We start from the raw sequence: 19,748 nt of genomic DNA, 5'->3' as shown, positions 1-19,748 counted from the left end.
TAAACATACATATAAGTTGTTACAATACACACGTGCTCACTGTTTCTGTCCCACTCCCTCCTAACTATAACTGTCCCTGTACACTAAGGGTTAACAAGGGATGTGGAGGATAAAGGGTTGACAAGGGGAATGGGTTGATGTGTACCAGGGGATATGCAGGCAGGTGGGAAAGAGGTAACCAGGGAGGTGTAACAAGGGGACCAGGGGATAATGTGCAGGCAGGAGGGAGAGGGTTAACTAGGGAAGTGTAGATATAAAGGGTTTGTGCCCGTTGTGTAGGGGGGAGAAGTAAGGGCTAAGTGTAGGTATAAGCTTGTTGTATAGTAGGAGAGAAGTGAAGGGTTAAACCAGGGAAATGTGTAGGGGGAGAGGGTTACATGTAGCTTCTGCTACACGTGGATATTTAGTGCTCGTTGTCCAGGGGAGCGTCCGTGCCGAGAGGAGGACGTTGGTGGAGCCGGGAGCAGGAGTGATGAAGAGCCGGGGAGCAGGGGAGGTCCGTTGGTAGAGCAGTGAGCAGGAACAGAGAGAGCGAATGTACCGGAGAAGGGCTATTTAAACCCTGCCAGTACACTCGCTCCAGAGCCAGGCGCAGGCTCAATAGTGTCGCTCGCGCCCGGCTCACGTGTCGGCGCGGTGATATGACAACACCTGCCGACTCATGAGCGTGCGGGGGGAGGGAGGTAAATTAATAAGTGGGGGATGTCCTGTGGGGCACGAGTGCACCACAGGACACATACCCAATTACCTCTCCGACCCCCTGCAGAGTATGGAGACAGGAGATCAAAGGCAGTATCTCCTGGCCCATTCTCTGTTAATCAAATCAGGACAATGACTAATTGTCGGCTGTTTCCATAAGAACCATATCGTGCCACACACAGCCCCCTGTAGATAGTGCCACCCACAGCTCCCCCATTTGTAGATAGTGCCACACAGCCACCGTCTTGTAGGTAGTGCCACAAACAGCCCCCTCTTGTAGATAGTGGCACACAACCAACCACCCACTTGTAGATAGGGCCACACATAGCCCCCATTAGATAGTGCCACACAGCTCCCCTGTAGTAGATAGCACCACACAGCCCCCCTAGCAGATAGCACTGCCGCACAGTCCTCCCCCTGTATAGTGCCACAGTCCCCCTAGTAGTGCAACACAGCCCCCCTAGTAGACAGCACCACACAGTCCCCCCTGTAGTGCCACACAGCCCCCCCAGTAGATAACGCCACACAGCCCCCCCATATAGTGCCACACAGCCCCCCTAGTAGATAGCACCACAGAGCCCCCCTAGTAGATAGCTCCACACAGCCCCCCAAGTAGATAGAGCCACACAGCGCCCCAGTACATCGCGCCGCACAGCCCCCCTAGTAGACAGTGCCACACACCCCCTTTGTATATAGTGCCACACAGCCCCCCAGTAGATAGCGCCACACAGGCCCCCTAGTAGATAGCGCCACACAGCCCCTCTTGTATATAGTGCCACTCAGCCCTCCCCCTGTATAGTGCCACACTGCCCCCCTATATAGTGCCCACCCGCTGTATATTGTCAGACAGCCCTGTATAGTGCCACACAGCCCCCCCAGTAGATAGTGCCACACACACAGCCCCCCCCAGTAGATAGTGCCACACAGCCCCCCTAGTAGATAGTGCCACACAGCCCTCACCCTGTATAGTGCCACACAGCCCCCCTAGTGGATAGCGCCACACAGCCCCCCAAAGTAGATAGTGCCACGCAGCCCCCCTTGATAGATAGTGCCACACAGCCAGCCCCTGACCAAAAAAAATGTACTTACCTAGCCCCGTTCCCACCTCCACTGTCTCAGACGGGATCCTTCTGTAGGCCAGCGTGATGCAATGACATCATCATGCCGGCCTGCGCAGTGACTCCGTCCCAGTGTCTTATAGGCTGCAGTCCTAACGTGGCCTGCAGCCTATACTATTCAAGTGAATGCCGCAGTCGCTAGCACCGGGGCCTCCTCCGGTCCTACCGACGCCACCGTGCATGAGGGGGCCCGTGCCGCCTGGCAAATAACATTTATGTGCCGGGTGGCGTGGGCCTCCTCATTCTTCGGGCCCCGTAACAGCCGCTATGGCTGCTATAGTCTGCAGGGGGCCCTAACGCTGGCCCTGCCTACAAAAGTGAGCAGAGGGGCAGGGAGACAATGTCTATCTGCTCCGCTGGCGGATAAAAGCAGCTCGCTGCCTGGGCCCATCGGAGGATCCTCCGGTCCTCCGAAGGGCCAGTCCGATGCTGCGTGCAACTGTGGGTCTCCGTCATCCTGTTCACAATGTCGAACAACCTATATAACTAGAGCTTCTGATTGATGGCAAGGAGTTAGGGACATGCAGTTAGCAGAGCTGCCTACAGACAGCGATTTCTACAAACAAGATGTCAGACAGGACATTAACCCCTTCCCGACGTATGACGTATACTTCCGTCATAGCCGGGTAGGGGAAGTATGGAGCGGGCTCACAGGCTAAGCCCGCACCATGCAACACGGGTATTTATAACCCCTTAGATTCCGTGGTCAATAGCGACTGCGGCATCTAAGGCGTTAGAAAGAGGGGGCAAGGTTTCCAACATGATTTTTTTTTTCAGGACAACTTCTACAAAAATCATGGACAGGAAAAAATTTTTACAGACAATTTGGAAATCCACACTGAATCTTCAAGATTATGAGTAATATATGTCTATAGCTTAGACTAGTGATATGAACACATTAGCAGCATGTACTGTGTCCTCTAAACCGATGATAATTACAATCCCAATAAATAGCACAAACTCATTCAACTTTAAAAAAAAACACGGACAAATCATTTTTTTTATGGACACTGGAAATAATACCCTTATTTTTACGGACTGCCCAGGAATTTACGAACGGTTGGCAACACTGAGAGGGGGACGACCCCCACTGACAGCCCATCGGCCGATGGTTGGCCAGGTCTGCCATCTTTGTACTCTTATTAAGCTCTGCCTCCAAGGGCTTAATAGGAGACTGTCAGAATCATGATATTCTGCAATACATTAGTATTGTACTATAGCGTGCCAGTGATCCAACAATCACCGGTTCAAGTCCCCTAAGGGGACTAATAATAAAAATTAACGGAGAGTAAAATAGAGGTTTTTTTTATGTACACAAAAAAATATTAAATGTTAAAAAAACAACCTTTTCCGATTTCCACCATTAAAGCATTGTAAAAAATAAAATTAACATAATTGGTATCGTCGCATACGTAAAAGTATGATCTATTACAATATAATATTATTTAATATTACACGGTGAACGCTGTAAAAAAAAACAAAATGCCAAAATCATTGTTTTTTGGTCACCTCATCTCCCACAAAAAAATTTAATAAAAAGTGATCAAAAACTGGCAAAAACTAAGTCTTCATACCACTCAATCAATGGAACAATAAAAAAGCTATGGCTCTCAGAATAGTTTTTTCCTTGTAAAGCAGTAAAATATAAAATAAAACTATATAAATTTGGTAGTGCCATAATTGTATTGACCCGCAGAATAAAGTTAACATGTCGTTTTAATTGCATGGTGAACGCCGTAAAAACAAAGCCCAAAAAACACCAATGCAGGAATCACTGTTTTTTTCCCATTGCACACCACAAAAAAAGAATTCCCACTTCCTAGTACATTATATGTTACAATACATGGTGCCATAAAAACTACAACTCGTCCCGCTACAACTACAACTCAAGCCCACATACGGTTATATCAACGGAAAAATAAAAAAGTCATGGCTTTTGAAAGGTGGGGAGCAAAAACCTAAAATAAAAATTAAAAAAATGGCTAGGGTGGAAAGGAGTTAAAGGTGGTATGGGAGAAAATAGAAAAACAATGTGGGCTAAGTTAAGGGATGGTGGGAATTATTTCACATGCCGGCTCTATAAGATGTATCCTTTTGAGGCTTGGTAAAAAATAAACTACAACTAGCCTCTCAAGAAGACAACAAATTTTAAATGGAAACTGTCTTCTCCAACCCTCGATGATCACTGGGGGAAGCCACTTCCGGGCATACATTTCCCCTCCGGTCTCCTCTGGAAAAGGCAGTATTGCATACTTTCTGATAATGCTTTCTGATACTACCCGAATTTCCACTTCCTGACACTATTACCTAGTTACGAATTCCTATAAGGTCAACATATATAAGCATATAACCATACCTCCCAACCGTCCCAGATCTGGCGGGACAATCCCGGTTTCTCACTGCTGTCCCGCCGTCCCGGGCGGTCTGCAAAATGTCCCGCTGGGCGATGCATCAAAACAGCTGATCGCTGCTGACTGCAGCCGCGATCAGAAGAAGGCAGGAGTCTTGCGGCAGTGTTCTCACTGGGATAGATTCCAGCCCGGGAGTGGACCAGTCCAGTCACCTGACCTGTCACCTGACCTCACCGGTGAGGTGACTGAACTGGTCCACTCCCGGGCCGGCATCGACACCAGTGAGAACGCCGCTGCAAAACTCCTGTCTTCTTCTGACGGTGAGTGACGTCAAAGCAGAGCGGAGAGTGGCAGCAGTAGGGCCAACTACCTCTACCGCTCTCCGCTCTGGCGGCATTGTGGCACAAAGTATAAGGGGGTTGTGTTGCGCTACCTACAGGGGGGGGCAGTGTGTGGAGCTATCTACAGGGGGCTTTCATTGTTCTCAGCCTTTTGGTTTGTTTTGCAGCTGCTGCCGTGATAAGAAAATGTTAATCCCAAGTTAGGAAAAGTAACATAAAGACGACATAACCGGATGCCTAATATCTGTGATATCCAGACAGTCTAGAGATCCGCAGTGACAATGTGCGCGTGTTATTTGCAGAAGGATCTGGCCGTGATTTGATGTGTTTATGCGGGATATTGGGCGTGGTTAGGGGCGTGGCTTAAAATGGCCCTCTTTTCCTCATTCAAAAGTTGGGAGGTATGATATAACCATAATCTCGATGGGAGTGTTTTCCCGATCTTTCCCCCGTTAGAATGATCCAGAACATCACAACATTAACTTACCTATACGTTTAAACTTTAGATTCAGGCTTATTGTTAGGGATCTGCCAGGTACTTCATCGAGGTATACTCCTGGGATTAATCAATCCACACCTGAGGCCAGACCTGTTCGACTGACACCATCTCCCACCAACCAGGGTGGCAGGCTCAGGAGTGGGAGAGCCTATCGCGGCCTGGTCTGTCGGAGTTAGCTCCGCCCCCTGTCCTTTATTACCTGCCCTGTTCTCTCCCTCAGTGCTTGTAATTCTTTTGGATTCCTGGCCCCACTGCTGCTTGCTCCAGCCTGCTTCTGCCGTGCTTCTGCCTTGCTGCAGTTCTGCTTGACCTGCTTTGCTTTGCCCCTGGCTTGCTTCTGTCTCCGTGCCCGCTCGGGTGTACTCACTTCGTCCTGGTCCTGACTGTTCGTTCGCCGCTCCGTTTCCTCGTGGCGTTCCGTGGCTACTGCCCCTTCCCTTGCGTGTTCCCTGTTTGTTTTCCTGTGCACTTAGACAGCGTAGGGACCGCCGCCCAGTTGTACCTCGTCGCCTAGGGCGGGTCGTTGCAAGTAGGCAGGGACAGGGCGGTGGGTAGATTAGGGCTCACTTTCCCTTCACCTCCTTCCTGCCATTACATAATTACAAGCCCTTACCTAGTCTACCATTTCTCCACGCTGACGCTATCATGGACCCCCTTGAGACCCTGACCCAGCAGATGCAGGGCCTCTCCCTACAGGTCCAGGCCCTGGCCCAAAGGGTCAATCAGGGTGACGCTGCTTTAGTAGTACCCCTCACCTCACCTCTAGAACCCGACCTCAAGTTACCTGACCGGTTCTCAGGGGACCGTAAGACGTTTCTCTCCTTCCGGGAGAGTTGCAGACTGTATTTCCGCCTAAAGCCCCACTCCTCAGGTTCCGAGAACCAGCGGGTGGGTATCATCATATCCCGACTCCAGGAAGGGCCCCAAGAGTGGGCCTTCTCCTTGGCTCCTGACGCCCCTGAACTTTCCTCTGTTGATCGTTTTTTCTCTGCCCTCGGACTCATTTACGACGAGACTGACAGGACTGCTTTAGCCGAGAGTCAGCTGGTGACCTTACGTCAGGGTAGGAGACCGGTTGAGGAATACTGTTCTGATTTTAGGAAGTGGTGCGTAGCTTCTCAGTGGAACGATCCGGCCCTAAGGTGCCAGTTTAGGTTAGGATTATCTGACGCCCTGAAGGATCTGCTGGTTAGCTACCCCTCGTCTGACTCCCTTGACCAGGTTATGGCCCTAGCAGTACGACTTGACCGACGTCTCAGGGAACGTCAGCTAGAACGCTTCAGTGTGCTCCCCTCTGACTTTTCTGCGATCCCCCCCGAGGTCCCGTCTCCTCGCCCCTCCACGGAGGACTCGGAGGTACCTATGCAACTCGGGGCCTCCATGTCCCCTCGACAACGTAGGGAGTTTCGCAGAATGAATGGTGTCTGCTTCTACTGTGGGGACGACAAGCATCTACTGAACACCTGTCCCAGGCGCAAGAATAAGAAGCCGGAAAACTTCCGCGCCTAAGTGATCATCGGGGAGGTCACTTGGGCGCACAGGTATTTCCCGTTAATGTGAAACGCAATAAAATTTTGCTTCCCTTTCAGGTCTCGTTTGCTGGCCGGTCTGCCACGGGCAGTGCTTTCGTGGATTCTGGCTCATCTGCTAATATCATGTCTGTGGAATTTGCTATGTCTCTAAAGATGCCTTGTATTGATTTACCTTATCCTATCCCTGTAGTAGGAATCGACTCAACTCCCCTTGCTAATGGTTATTTTACTCAGCATACTCCTGTTTTTGAACTCCTGGTTGGCTCCATGCATGTGGAGCAGTGCTCTGTACTGGTGATGCAGGGATTATCGTCTGATCTGGTTTTAGGCCTTCCCTGGTTGCAGTTGCATAATCCCACGTTTGATTGGAATACTGGGGATCTCACCAAATGGGGTAATGAATGTCTTATGTCATGTCTTTCTGTTAACTCTATTTCTCCCCGGGAGGAGGTAAACACGCTTCCTGAGTTTGTTCAGGACTTCGCCGATGTGTTTTCTAAGGAGGCCTCCGAGGTGTTGCCCCCCCATAGAGATTACGATTGCGCTATCGATTTGGTGCCTGGTGCCAAGCTTCCTAAGGGTAGGATATTTAATCTTTCATGTCCTGAACGTGAAGCTATGAGGGTGTATATCCAAGAATGCCTGGCCAAGGGTTTCATTCGCCCCTCGACTTCTCCTGTAGGTGCTGGCTTCTTCTTCGTGGGGAAGAAGGATGGTGGTCTTAGGCCGTGCATTGATTATCGTAACCTGAATAAGGTCACCGTAAGGAACCAGTACCCACTTCCTTTGATTCCGGATCTTTTTAATCAGGTTCAGGGAGCCCAATGGTTTTCTAAGTTCGATCTACGGGGGGCATATAACCTTATCCGCATCAAAGAGGGGGATGAGTGGAAAACTGCGTTCAACACACCCGAGGGTCATTTCGAATACCTGGTCATGCCCTTTGGGTTGTGTAATGCCCCTGCTGTCTTCCAGAATTTTATTAATGAAATCCTGAGAGAGTACATGGGTAATTTTCTTGTTGTGTACCTTGATGACATACTGGTGTTTTCCAAGGACTGGTCCTCCCACGTGGAGCATGTCAGGAAGGTGCTCCAGGTCCTTCGGGAGAATAATCTGTTTGCTAAGACTGAAAAATGTGTCTTTGGGGTACAGGAGATACCATTTTTAGGGCAAATCCTCACTCCTCATGAATTCCGCATGGACCCTGCCAAGGTTCAGGCTGTGGCGGAATGGGTCCAACCGGCCTCCCTTAAGGCGTTACAGTGTTTTTTAGGGTTCGCCAACTATTACAGGAGATTTATTGCCAACTTCTCGGTCGTCGCTAAGCCTCTTACGGACCTTACCCGCAAGGGTGCTGATGTCCTCCATTGGCCCCCTGAGGCCGTCCAGGCCTTTGAGACTCTCAAGAAGTGCTTTATCTCGGCCCCCGTGCTGATTCAGCCCAACCAAGAGGAGCCATTTATTGTTGAGGTTGACGCTTCCGAGGTGGGAGTGGGGGCCGTCTTGTCCCAGGGTACCAGCTCCCTCACCCATCTCCGCCCCTGTGCTTACTTCTCTAGGAAGTTTTCGCCCACGGAGAGTAACTATGATATTGGCAACCGCGAACTTCTAGCCATTAAATGGGCTTTTGAGGAGTGGCGGCACTTCCTGGAGGGGGCCAGACACCAGGTAACGGTCCTTACGGATCACAAGAATCTGGTTTTCCTAGAATCGGCCCGGAGGCTTAATCCTAGACAAGCTCGGTGGGCACTATTCTTTACCAGATTTAATTTCTTGGTTACCTATAGGGCTGGGTCCAAGAATATTAAGGCTGATGCTCTGTCACGTAGTTTCATGGCCAATCCTCCTTCCGAGAAGGATCCTGCTTGTATTTTACCCCCTGGTATAATCGTCTCTGCCACGGATTCTGATTTAGCTTCTGATATCGCGGCTGATCAGGGTGCAGCCCCCGGGAACGTCCCTGGGGACAAACTGTTTGTTCCCCTGCAATACCGGCTGAGGGTACTCAGGGAAAACCATGACTCCGCTCTATCTGGTCATCCTGGCATCTTGGGCACCAAACACCTCATTACCAGAAACTATTGGTGGCCTGGGTTGCCTAAAGACGTTAGGGCTTACGTCGCCGCTTGTGAGGTTTGCGCTAGGTCCAAAACCCCTAGGTCCCGACCTGCGGGCCTACTACGTTCCTTGCCCATTCCCCAGAGACCTTGGACCCATATCTCCATGGATTTTATCACCGATTTGCCTCCATCTCAGGGCAAGTCGGTGGTGTGGGTGGTAGTCGACCGCTTCAGCAAGATGTGCCACTTTGTGCCCCTTAAGAAGCTACCTAACGCCAAGACGTTAGCTTCTTTGTTTGTGAAACACATCCTGCGTCTCCATGGGGCCCCAGTCAATATCGTTTCTGACAGAGGGGTACAATTTGTTTCCTTATTTTGGAGAGCTTTTTGTAAAAAGTTGGAGATTGATCTGTCCTTCTCCTCCGCCTTCCATCCCGAAACTAATGGCCAAACGGAAAGGACCAACCAATCCCTGGAACAATATTTAAGGTGTTTCATCTCTGACTGTCAATTCGATTGGGTCTCATTCCTTCCCCTTGCTGAATTTTCCCTTAATAACCGGGTCAGTAACTCGTCAGGGGTCTCCCCGTTTTTCTGTAATTTCGGGTTTAACCCAAGGTTCTCCTCCGTCTCCCCTGGTTGTTCCAATAATCCTGAGGTAGAGGATGTTCATCGGGAACTGTGCACTGTCTGGGCCCAGGTTCAGAAGAACCTAGAGGCGTCCCAGAGCGCACAAAAGATTCAGGCGGATAGTAGACGTTCTGCTAACCCCCGGTTTGTCGTCGGGGATTTGGTCTGGTTGTCGTCCAGGAACTTGCGCCTTAAGGTCCCGTCCAGGAAGTTTGCTCCCCGATTTATTGGACCTTATAAGATCATTGAAGTCCTCAACCCTGTATCCCTCCGTCTGGAGCTCCCCCCATCCTTTCGCATACATGACGTCTTCCATGCCTCCCTCCTTAAACGCTGCTCCCCGTCCTGGTCCCCCTCGAGGATACCTCCTGTTCCCGTTCTCACCCCTGAGGGGGTGGAATTCGAGGTGGCCAAGATTATGGACAGTAGGATGGTCCAGGGCTCCCTCCAGTACCTGGTCCATTGGAGAGGATACGGGCCGGAGGAGAGGACTTGGGTACCTGCCTGTGATGTTCACGCTGGGGTATTGATCAGGAGGTTCCACCTTCTCTTCCCCACTAAACCGGGTCCCCTTAGTAAGGGTCCGGTGGCCCCTCATAAAAGGGGGAGTACTGTTAGGGATCTGCCAGGTACTTCATCGAGGTATACTCCTGGGATTAATCAATCCACACCTGAGGCCAGACCTGTTCGACTGACACCATCTCCCACCAACCAGGGTGGCAGGCTCAGGAGTGGGAGAGCCTATCGCGGCCTGGTCTGTCGGAGTTAGCTCCGCCCCCTGTCCTTTATTACCTGCCCTGTTCTCTCCCTCAGTGCTTGTAATTCTTTTGGATTCCTGGCCCCACTGCTGCTTGCTCCAGCCTGCTTCTGCCGTGCTTCTGCCTTGCTGCAGTTCTGCTTGACCTGCTTTGCTTTGCCCCTGGCTTGCTTCTGTCTCCGTGCCCGCTCGGGTGTACTCACTTCGTCCTGGTCCTGACTGTTCGTTCGCCGCTCCGTTTCCTCGTGGCGTTCCGTGGCTACTGCCCCTTCCCTTGCGTGTTCCCTGTTTGTTTTCCTGTGCACTTAGACAGCGTAGGGACCGCCGCCCAGTTGTACCTCGTCGCCTAGGGCGGGTCGTTGCAAGTAGGCAGGGACAGGGCGGTGGGTAGATTAGGGCTCACTTTCCCTTCACCTCCTTCCTGCCATTACACTTATGTTACCTGCTTACTAGACAACATGAGAAGCTTGCCGGATCCCGTTCTGACATGCACAGTGGATGCCAGTATGACTGTATGACGCGTCCAGCTTTCAGTGTGGCAAAGCAATATGCTATTTCCGGTCTCTTTTCTTGACGCATGCGCACTTGTGATTTACGAAACGCTAAGTACAGTGTTATGATGATCGTCTCAACATACTTTTCCAACTAACTTGATTGTATTGCTGATCGTTGATTGTCCTGCAGTTCCATCTCCCGACACAGCTGTGTATTTTTTGATTATGCTATAATCATGTATTTTTTGTATCATGTGTATATATGTATTTATATTAATTATGTACACACTTGTCACTTTCACTTTATCTATCAATTTTAACTTTCTTGATTCCTTAAACTGTAGCTAAACGTTTTACAAACTTCTGACATGTCATAGAGACATGTCAGAAGTTTGGATTGGTGGGGGTCCGAGCACTGAGACCCCCACCAATCGCTAAAACAAAGCAGCTGAAGCACTCGTGTGAGCACTTAGCCGCTTCGTGTCTGTTCGGCTATTTCCGGAAATAAATGTATCTGTGTACGGACTCAATAGAAAGTCTATGAGCCCGTACTCCGATACATCGGCTTTCCGGAAAAAGCCGAACAGGTACGAAGCGGCTGAGCGCTCACACGAGGGCTTCAGCTGCTTCGTTCTAGAGATTGGTGGGGGTCTCAGTGCTCGGACCCCCACCAATCCAAACTTCTGACATGTCTCTATGACATGTCAGCAGTTTGTCAAATGCTTAGCTACACTTTAATCTTAGTTTTTATAATAAAGGCTAATGATGCTAATTGAGTATACGTTTTATAAACCATTATGAGCCCGTGTATCACTAAGCTTGAGAAAAGTCCTAATACAGGACTGGAACGATTCACTGTTTGATGTTGACTGAATAAAACGACATTTTTTTTACCTTCTACTGGAGTGCTACTAGGACTACTTGCTGGGCACCCAGGCTCAAATTTTGCTGTCAGAGAACAGTGAACCTAATTGTCTGATTTGCTCCGCACATAATGGATGGTGTATGTTCTATTTTATACTAATGCAGCTTTAGAAAACATCGATTTTAAATACGTTGAAATTACTTTGTGGAAATTATGATGTTCTGTTGCTGAGATTTAACATGATAAATTGCAGTGCTAAAAAGTTTATTTTAGTCTGAAGCTATAATTATTGGCCGAGCAATTGGCAGTTTGACAAAGCTTAATGTTACTGACATGCTATATAATTTGGATTGGCGCTCATTTGCATGAGAAATTCTATGTGTTCTTTGCCATCTGGATCCAAATTTTTGTACTTCACAAACCAAAAACTTCATACAAAACTTTAACTCTTTTGCTGATAGGGAGAAAAGATTTACAGTAGTAAAATAGTACTTTATGCACATTGATGGTGAAGTGTCCAATTGGATTTTTGATTATTTAATTGGGCGCCCGCAGTATGTGCGTAGTGGCTTGTGTGTGTCACGGATTGCGATTAGTGATATGGGGACGCCTCACGGAACGGTGCTTTCACCATTCTTATTTGCATTATGCACCGTAGATTTTAGATACCGTTCTAATTACTGTCATCTACAGAAGTTCTCTGGTGACACAGTAGTTATGGGGGCTATAAGAGATGGTTCTGAAGGAGAATATAGGGACATGTTAAGGGATTTTATCGTACCATGACCGCTACAAAAAGGATGCTGCTTGGGAGGAACTTGCAAAGGAGCTGGGAACTCGTGCACAGCGTCACAAAATATGTAAGTAAATACACTCATTCCATGAGTTTAGGTATTTATGACCTATTTTGAGATTATGCCATTAATATATGACTGTTTGTGGTGAAACTTTACGCACCCACGCAAATGTTTTCTTTTTGTTTTCTTTTAAATGAGCCGCTGTGCTTGTGCGAGCGCTACGGCCATTTCAATGATTACCGGCTCATTACTGTGCCTTGCCAACACAATTGTAGGTGTGGTATACAGTGTATACAGTATGCGCTGCTTCTAGTGTGTCAGAGGGTAAAAGGAATACTCGCACACTCACACCCTTAAGCTGATCCACGTGGATGCATCTATTTTGACTGCCAACGATCATACATATGGCCTGTACTATGTATAGTGCAATAACAACCAAATTTTCCTAATATTTTTTTATTTTTTTTTAAATTACACGAAGTTAAAACACGGTGGAACTCTTGTCGGGACCAATTTCACTGTGAGCAGTCCCAAGTTGGGAAAAGCGGAGAGGCTTCATCTAAAAAAAGAGCCTATATGTTCACCCAGCAGTTATTGTTCTTGAAGGATGTCATGGAAATCCGACCGTAAGTTTTCTTTTTATTATTTTTGCGCATTTTATTAAAATTACTGTCATTTTATCGAAACAATTTAAGCAATGTTACTATTGTCATGACGTATTACAGGTCTAGTAGTAATGTGTGAAAATATCACATGCATTTTTCCTATTTTTTGTGCCAGTGGCGCTTGTACGAGGCCTGCTTCCCCTTCATTCTTTTTACCTGCTTGTAATGTCAATCACACACACTTGTAGCTACAATTCACAGTACAGACTTCTGTGAACTCCAAATACAAGTGTGTCAGGAATTGACAGTACTAACTGGTTCAAAACTATGTTGGGATAGAAGCGTTGGTGCAAGTGCTATGCCATGTTCAATACAGTAGATAGTCTATTATGAGGAAAGGACATCCATTATTAATTATGCATAAAGTATTATATTCACCAAATTTTACTTGGAATTAAATTATTTTCATAAACAGAACAAGGGACAATCTGGAATATGCGTAGGAAGTGGACTCTGATGCCACCCAGCTTAAGGAGCCAGCTCCGTACATAACTACAGCACCAAAACCAAGCTCAGTATGCACTACCGTTCAAAAGTTTAGGGTCACTTAGAAATTTCCTTATTTTTGAAAGAAAAGCACAATTTTTTTCAATGAAGATAACATTAAATTAATCAGAAATACACTCTATACATTAATGTGCTAAATGACTATTCTAGCTGCAAACGTCTGGTTTTTAATGCAATATCTACATAGGTGTATAGAGGCCCATTTCCAGCAACCATCACTCGTGTTCTAATGGTACATTGTGTTTGCTAACTGTGTTAGAAGGCTAATGGATGATTAGAAAACACTTGAAAACCCTTGTGCAATTATGTTAGCACCGCTGTAAACAGTTTTGCTGTTTAGAGGAGCTATAAAACTGACCTTCCTTTGAGCTAGTTGAGAATCTGGAGCATTACATTTGTGGGTTCGATTAAACTCTCAAAATGGCTAGAAAAAGAGAGCTTTCATGTGAAACTCGACAGTCTATTCTTGTTCTTAGAAATGAAGGCTATTCCATGCGAGAAATTGCCAAGAAACTGAAGATTTCCTACAACGGTGTGTACTACTCCCTTCAGAGGACAGCACAAACAGGCTCTAACCAGAGTAGAAAGAGAAGTGGGAGGCCCCGCTGCACAACTGAGCAACAAGACAAGTACGTTAGCGTCTCTAGTTTGAGAAATTGACGCCTCATAGGTCCTCAACTGGCAGCTTCATTAAATAGTACCCGCAAAACGCCAGTGTCAACGTCTACAGTGAAGAGGCGACTCCGGGATGCTGGCCTTCAGGGCAGAGTGGCAAAGAAAAAGCCATATCTGAGACTGGCTAATAAAAGGAAAAGATTAATATGGGCAAAAGCACACAGACATTGGACAGAGGAAGATTGGAAAAAAGTGTTATGGACAGACGAATCGAAGTTTGAAGTGTTTGGATCACACAGAAAAACATTTGTGAGACACAGAACAACTGAAAAGATGCTGGAAGAGTGCCTGACGCCATCTGTCAAGCATGGTGGAGGTAATGTGATGGTCTGGGGTTGCTTTGGTGCTGGTAAAGTGGGAGATTTGTACAAGGTAAAAGGGATTTTGAATAAGGAAGGCTATCACTCCATTTTGCAACGCCATGCTATACCCTGTGGACAGCGCTTGATTGGAGCCAATTTCATCCTACAGGACAATGACCCAAAGCACACCTCCAAATTATGCAAGAACTATTTAGGGAAGAAGCAGGCAGCTGGTATTCTATCTGTAATGGAGTGGCCAGCGCAGTCACCAGATCTCAACCCCATAGAGCTGTTGTGGGAGCAGCTTGACCGTATGGTACGCAAGAAGTGCCCATCAAGCCAATCCAACTTGTGGGAGGGGCTTCTGGAAGCATGGGGTGAAATTTCTCCCGATTACCTCAGCAAATTAACAGCTAGAATGCCAAAGGTCTGCAGTGCTGTAATTGCTGCAAATGGAGCATTCTTTGACGAAAGCAAAGTTTGAAGGAGAAAATTATTATTTCAAATAAAAATCATTATTTCTAACCTTGTTAATGTCTTGACTATATTTTCCAGTCATTTTGCAACTCATTTGATAAATATAAGTGTGAGTTTTCATGGAAAACACAAAATTGTCTGGGTGACCCCAAACTTTTGAACGGTAGTGTATATACACACAATACCAGAACCAAGCTCAGTACATACATACATACATACATTGCCAAAACCAAGTTCAGTATATAGATACAGTGCCAGAACCAAGTTCAGCACATATATACAGTACTAGAACCAAGTTCCATACATAAATACAATATCAGTTCATAAATACAATACCAGCAAAAATACAAAGGTCATTTGCAAATTCAAGTAAAACCAGAGCTCCCAATATGGCCTGAACAATGGTAAAGATATGATCGGAGTTACTGTTTCACAAAAAGAATGCTACCACCCATCATCTTGCTGCAGATCATACAGTGAATCCAGTACTGATCAGTCAGAGGCAGAATAACCATTTCCATTCCTTGACTCACAGGTGACGTCTTCTTTGACTGGTGTTCTTCTCTTTTCTTTTCCTCCCTATCCACTCCAGACCTCCATGACGACTTCTCCTGGCCATGACCTATCATTGCAGAGTTTGCCGCTCAGATGTCTATCACTCCTTGCTTTGCCAGTTAATCTGCACCTATAAACTAAGGCAAAATACTCATATATTCAGGTAGAAAAAAGCAGCACTTCGTAGTGAAATGGCGGGTGCTATGCGGTCCTGACCTCAATCCAAATGGTCCTATAGATACACACACACACACACACATACATACATACATACATACATACATACATACATACACAAGCTACGTTTCAGTCCTCTCACAGGAGCTTGACAAAGGTCCTGTGAGAGGACTGAAACGTAGCTTGTTATTGGACATGGAATAATAAACCACATCTTTATTTGAAACCAACCTTTGGAGTGCTGTGATCATTTTTGTGCATATATATATATATATATATATATATATATATATGTGTGTGTGTGTGTATGACAGCTGTTAGGGTACGGCTGCTTTGTATCTTATATACACAGCAGCTATATCGTGCACTGAGACCTGGATCCGTCAGGTCAGCAGGACTGACTAGTTCAGTGACAGCAGGTCATGCGTGTCTTGCGTGTTTCTGACACGCAGGATCGAGCTGTTATCGATTACATTTAGATGTGATCGATAACAGGTGGATCCTGCATGTCAGATTCATGCAGGACCCGCTGTCACTGAACCCGTCAGTGCCACTGACCTGACGGATTCAGGTCTCAGTGCAAGTTACAGCTGCTCTGTATGCAGGATACAAAGAAGCTGTATCTGAAAAAGTAAAAATAATTTTTAATAAAAAGTAATTAGAAAGTTGCATCAATCACACTGATACACTGTTTTATGTTTGCTTATTTTTAGAAAACATTTTCTTAAAGGTCTACATAACCTTTAATTTGCAGCAGGACTTTATGGAAAATCACAGTTTCACTTATAATAGCAGCTGATGTCAAAGGCTTCTAGCAGTAAGTACTGCCAGGATCAGATCATCTAGGGAGATGTCAAGACCAGATAACCTCTTTATAAGACAGGTCCACATTTATATGATGCCCATATAGGGTTTGATTATTGCCACTAAGGGAACCTACGATGTAGCCCCAATCCCACCGCCTCTGGACCAGAGCTCAGGTGCTAGATACTCTATGTAATGTGTTTAATAAGCTCACAGAAACAAAAACAAAAAAGTCCATAGCTTTTAAAAGTATGTATAATAGAACATTTAAGGGATAAAAGGAAAAAACATGTAATGTATAACATTACAATTAAAAATTGTTAGAAAAATGATCTGAAAAAATATAAAAATAAATGCAGTGTTTTTTAAATATATATTTCAAATATTACTGTACTTAAAATGAAGAGGTATATACAGGTATTATGCAATGAAATAATTTCCAAAAATGTAATGTGTGATTCCAGCCTTACAATGTCACATGTATGACACATTTATTCTAGCAGAGATATTTGAGCATTTGCAAGAACTTGTGATACAGTACTGGGTGTAATAGAGGTAGCTGTCCACTAAGGGGAGACAAACACATGGTAAAATGGGAAATGCAGGACAATTGAATATATCAGAAAACATTTATGAAAGTGCTAAATATTAATATTCCAACATACAGATTTTGACAGGAGCCAACAAACGAATACTCATTGAATATTGCCATGAATCATTAATTTTATACCTTTCATAATTCCATTTAGGTACCAATATATTTTGCAGAACATTGTCAAACCCAAAACCGGCCTTAGGATAGTTGGCGCCCCATGGGAAATTTTCTTTCGGCGTCACACCCCATCATAAAAAAAATGCCCCATAAAAAAGTATATGCCCCCCTACAGTATAATGCCTGTTTTTAGTGTCCCCACAGGGTATAATGCCCTTTATAGTGCCCCATACAGTATAATGCCCCCTTTAGTGCCCCCCACACAGTATAATGTCCCCTAAGTGCTCCCACGCAGTATATTGCCCCCTACACAGTATAATGCCCCTTTAGTGCCCCCCACAAAGAATAATGCCCCTTTAGTGCCCCCATACAGTATAATGCCCCCATACCTGCCCCATACAGTAAAATAATAATAATATTTAATAATATAATACATTATAACCCATTCTGCCACCCACTTCCCACTTGTATATAGTGGCATAGAGCCCCCCACCTCCCCCTTGTAGACAGTGCCCCCCACCTACACCTTGTAGACAGTGCCACACAGCCCCCCACATCTGCCTTGTAGACAGTGCCATACAGCCCCCCATCTCCCACTTATAGACTGTGCCATACAGCCTCCCACCACCCCCATGTAGATAGGGCCCCCTTAACAAATAAAACAAAAATACTTTATACTCACCTAGGCCCAGTTCCCGTGACGAACGGAGCAGCTTTACAACACCGATGGGATCCTTGCATAGGCTGGCATGATCCAGTGACGTCATCACGCGAGCCTGCATAGGGATCCTGCACCATGCGCCTGATAGGCTGCAGGCCGAATGGCCTGTTGACTAGTAAATGGCAAAGCAGGGAGATACCTTCCCGCTCTGTCATAGTGTTCAATAGTATCTGTGTCCTAAGGAATATAGAACGGCGACGTGACGTCGCTACAGGCGGTTCTAGGCATGGGGGGCGACCCGGGCCCCCTCATGCCGCGGGCCCTGCAGCAGCCCCTATGGCTGCTACAGCGGTAGTTACACCAAGAGCAGAGAAGGAGCGCCCAGGCAGAAAGGTAGCTGCGGAGTCGCCGGGCCTGAGGGGTTCAGAAATAAAAGCAGGGGAAAGGAGCCACCTTCTGGAGTGATGCGCCCTATGAGATGGGTAGCACAACCCAAAGGCCGGCCCTGGTCAAACCCATAGAAAATGAGTCAACATACAGAGGTGTGGCAATAGGTTGTGCAGAGGTAGCAGTCGCACCCGGATCCTAGGACTTGAGGGGGTCCGAAGGCCCCTCTGTCGCATAAAAGGACACCAGTATTATAAATTGCACATTGTAGGTGGGTAGATTTTGTATTGGTATTAAGGGGAAGTACAGGGAAAAACTACAACTCATCATGCAAAAAGCAAGCCCTCATACGGCTATGTCGATGGAAAAATAAAAAAATTATGTCTTTTGGAAGGTGGGGAGGAAAAAGCCAAATGAAAAAAGGAAAACTGCCAGCGTCTCCAAGGGGATTATGTAACAACAACATCATATTGTAACAACTCGCGTTTTTCGTGGCGTATTTTACGACCATTATTGGAGCTGTTTTTCAATGGAGTCAATGAAAAACGCCTCCAAAAACATCCCAAGAAGAGACATGCACTTCTTTTTCACGGGCGTCTTTTTACGTGCCATATTTTGACAGCGACGTGTAAAATTAAGCCTCGTGGGAACAGAACACTGTAAATCCCATTGCAAGCAGTGGGCAGATGTTTGGAGGCGTAATGGTGCAGTTTTTCAGGCGTAATTCGAGGCGTAAACGGCCCGAATTACGTCTTAAACCACTGCGTGTGTACATACCCTTAGCAGTAAGCTCCTGAAATCCTACTAGTGGTGACTGCCAGCAGCCAGCATGTCATCTATGTCTATGAAGGGGTTTTGGAGCTCTGTATCAGAAAAACAAAGCTTCGACCGCTATCAAGAAATGTTAAGAAATTAAACAGCAAAGCATGATTACACCCCTGTAGACTAAAAGAAACAAACTACACTGTGTTCCAAATTATTATGCACATTGGATTTAAGTGTCATAAACATTTAATTATTCGTTTTTCAATTAACCTCATGGATGGTATTGTGTCTTAGGGCTCTTTGGATCATTGTAATCAATCTCTGTGATAATTAGTTTTCCAGGTGTGCCCAATCAAAGGAAAACTACTTAAGAAGGACGTTCCACATTATTAAGCAGGCCACAGGTTTCAAGCAATACAGGAAAGAAAAAGGATCTCTCTGCTGCCGAAAAGCGTGAAATAGTGCAATACCTTGGACAAGGTATGAAAACATTGGATATTTCAAGAAAACGTAAGCATGATCATCGTACTGTGAAAAGATTTGTGGCTGATTCAGAGCACAGATGGGTTCGTTCAGATAAAGGCATAATGAGGAAGGTTTCTGCCAGACAAATTAATAGGATTAGGAGAGCAGCTGCTAAAATGCCATTGCAAAGCAGCAAACAGGTATTTGAAGCTGCTGGTGCCTCTGGAGTCCCGCGAACCTCAAGGTGTAGGATCCTCCAGAGGTTTGCAAGTGTGCATAAAGCTATTATTCGACCACCCCTAAACAATGCTCACAAGCAGAAACGGTTGCAGTGGGCTCAGAAATACATGAAGACTAATTTTCAAACCGTGTTGTTTATTGATGAGTGCCGTGCAACCCTGGATGGTCCAGATGGATGGAGTAGTGGATGGTTGGTGAATGGCCACCATG

The sequence above is a fragment of the Rhinoderma darwinii genome, chromosome 8 (genome assembly GCF_050947455.1).
Source record: "Rhinoderma darwinii isolate aRhiDar2 chromosome 8, aRhiDar2.hap1, whole genome shotgun sequence".
NCBI classification, from domain to species: domain Eukaryota; kingdom Metazoa; phylum Chordata; class Amphibia; order Anura; family Rhinodermatidae; genus Rhinoderma; species Rhinoderma darwinii.
Note: the sequence above shows the minus strand (reverse complement) of the source record.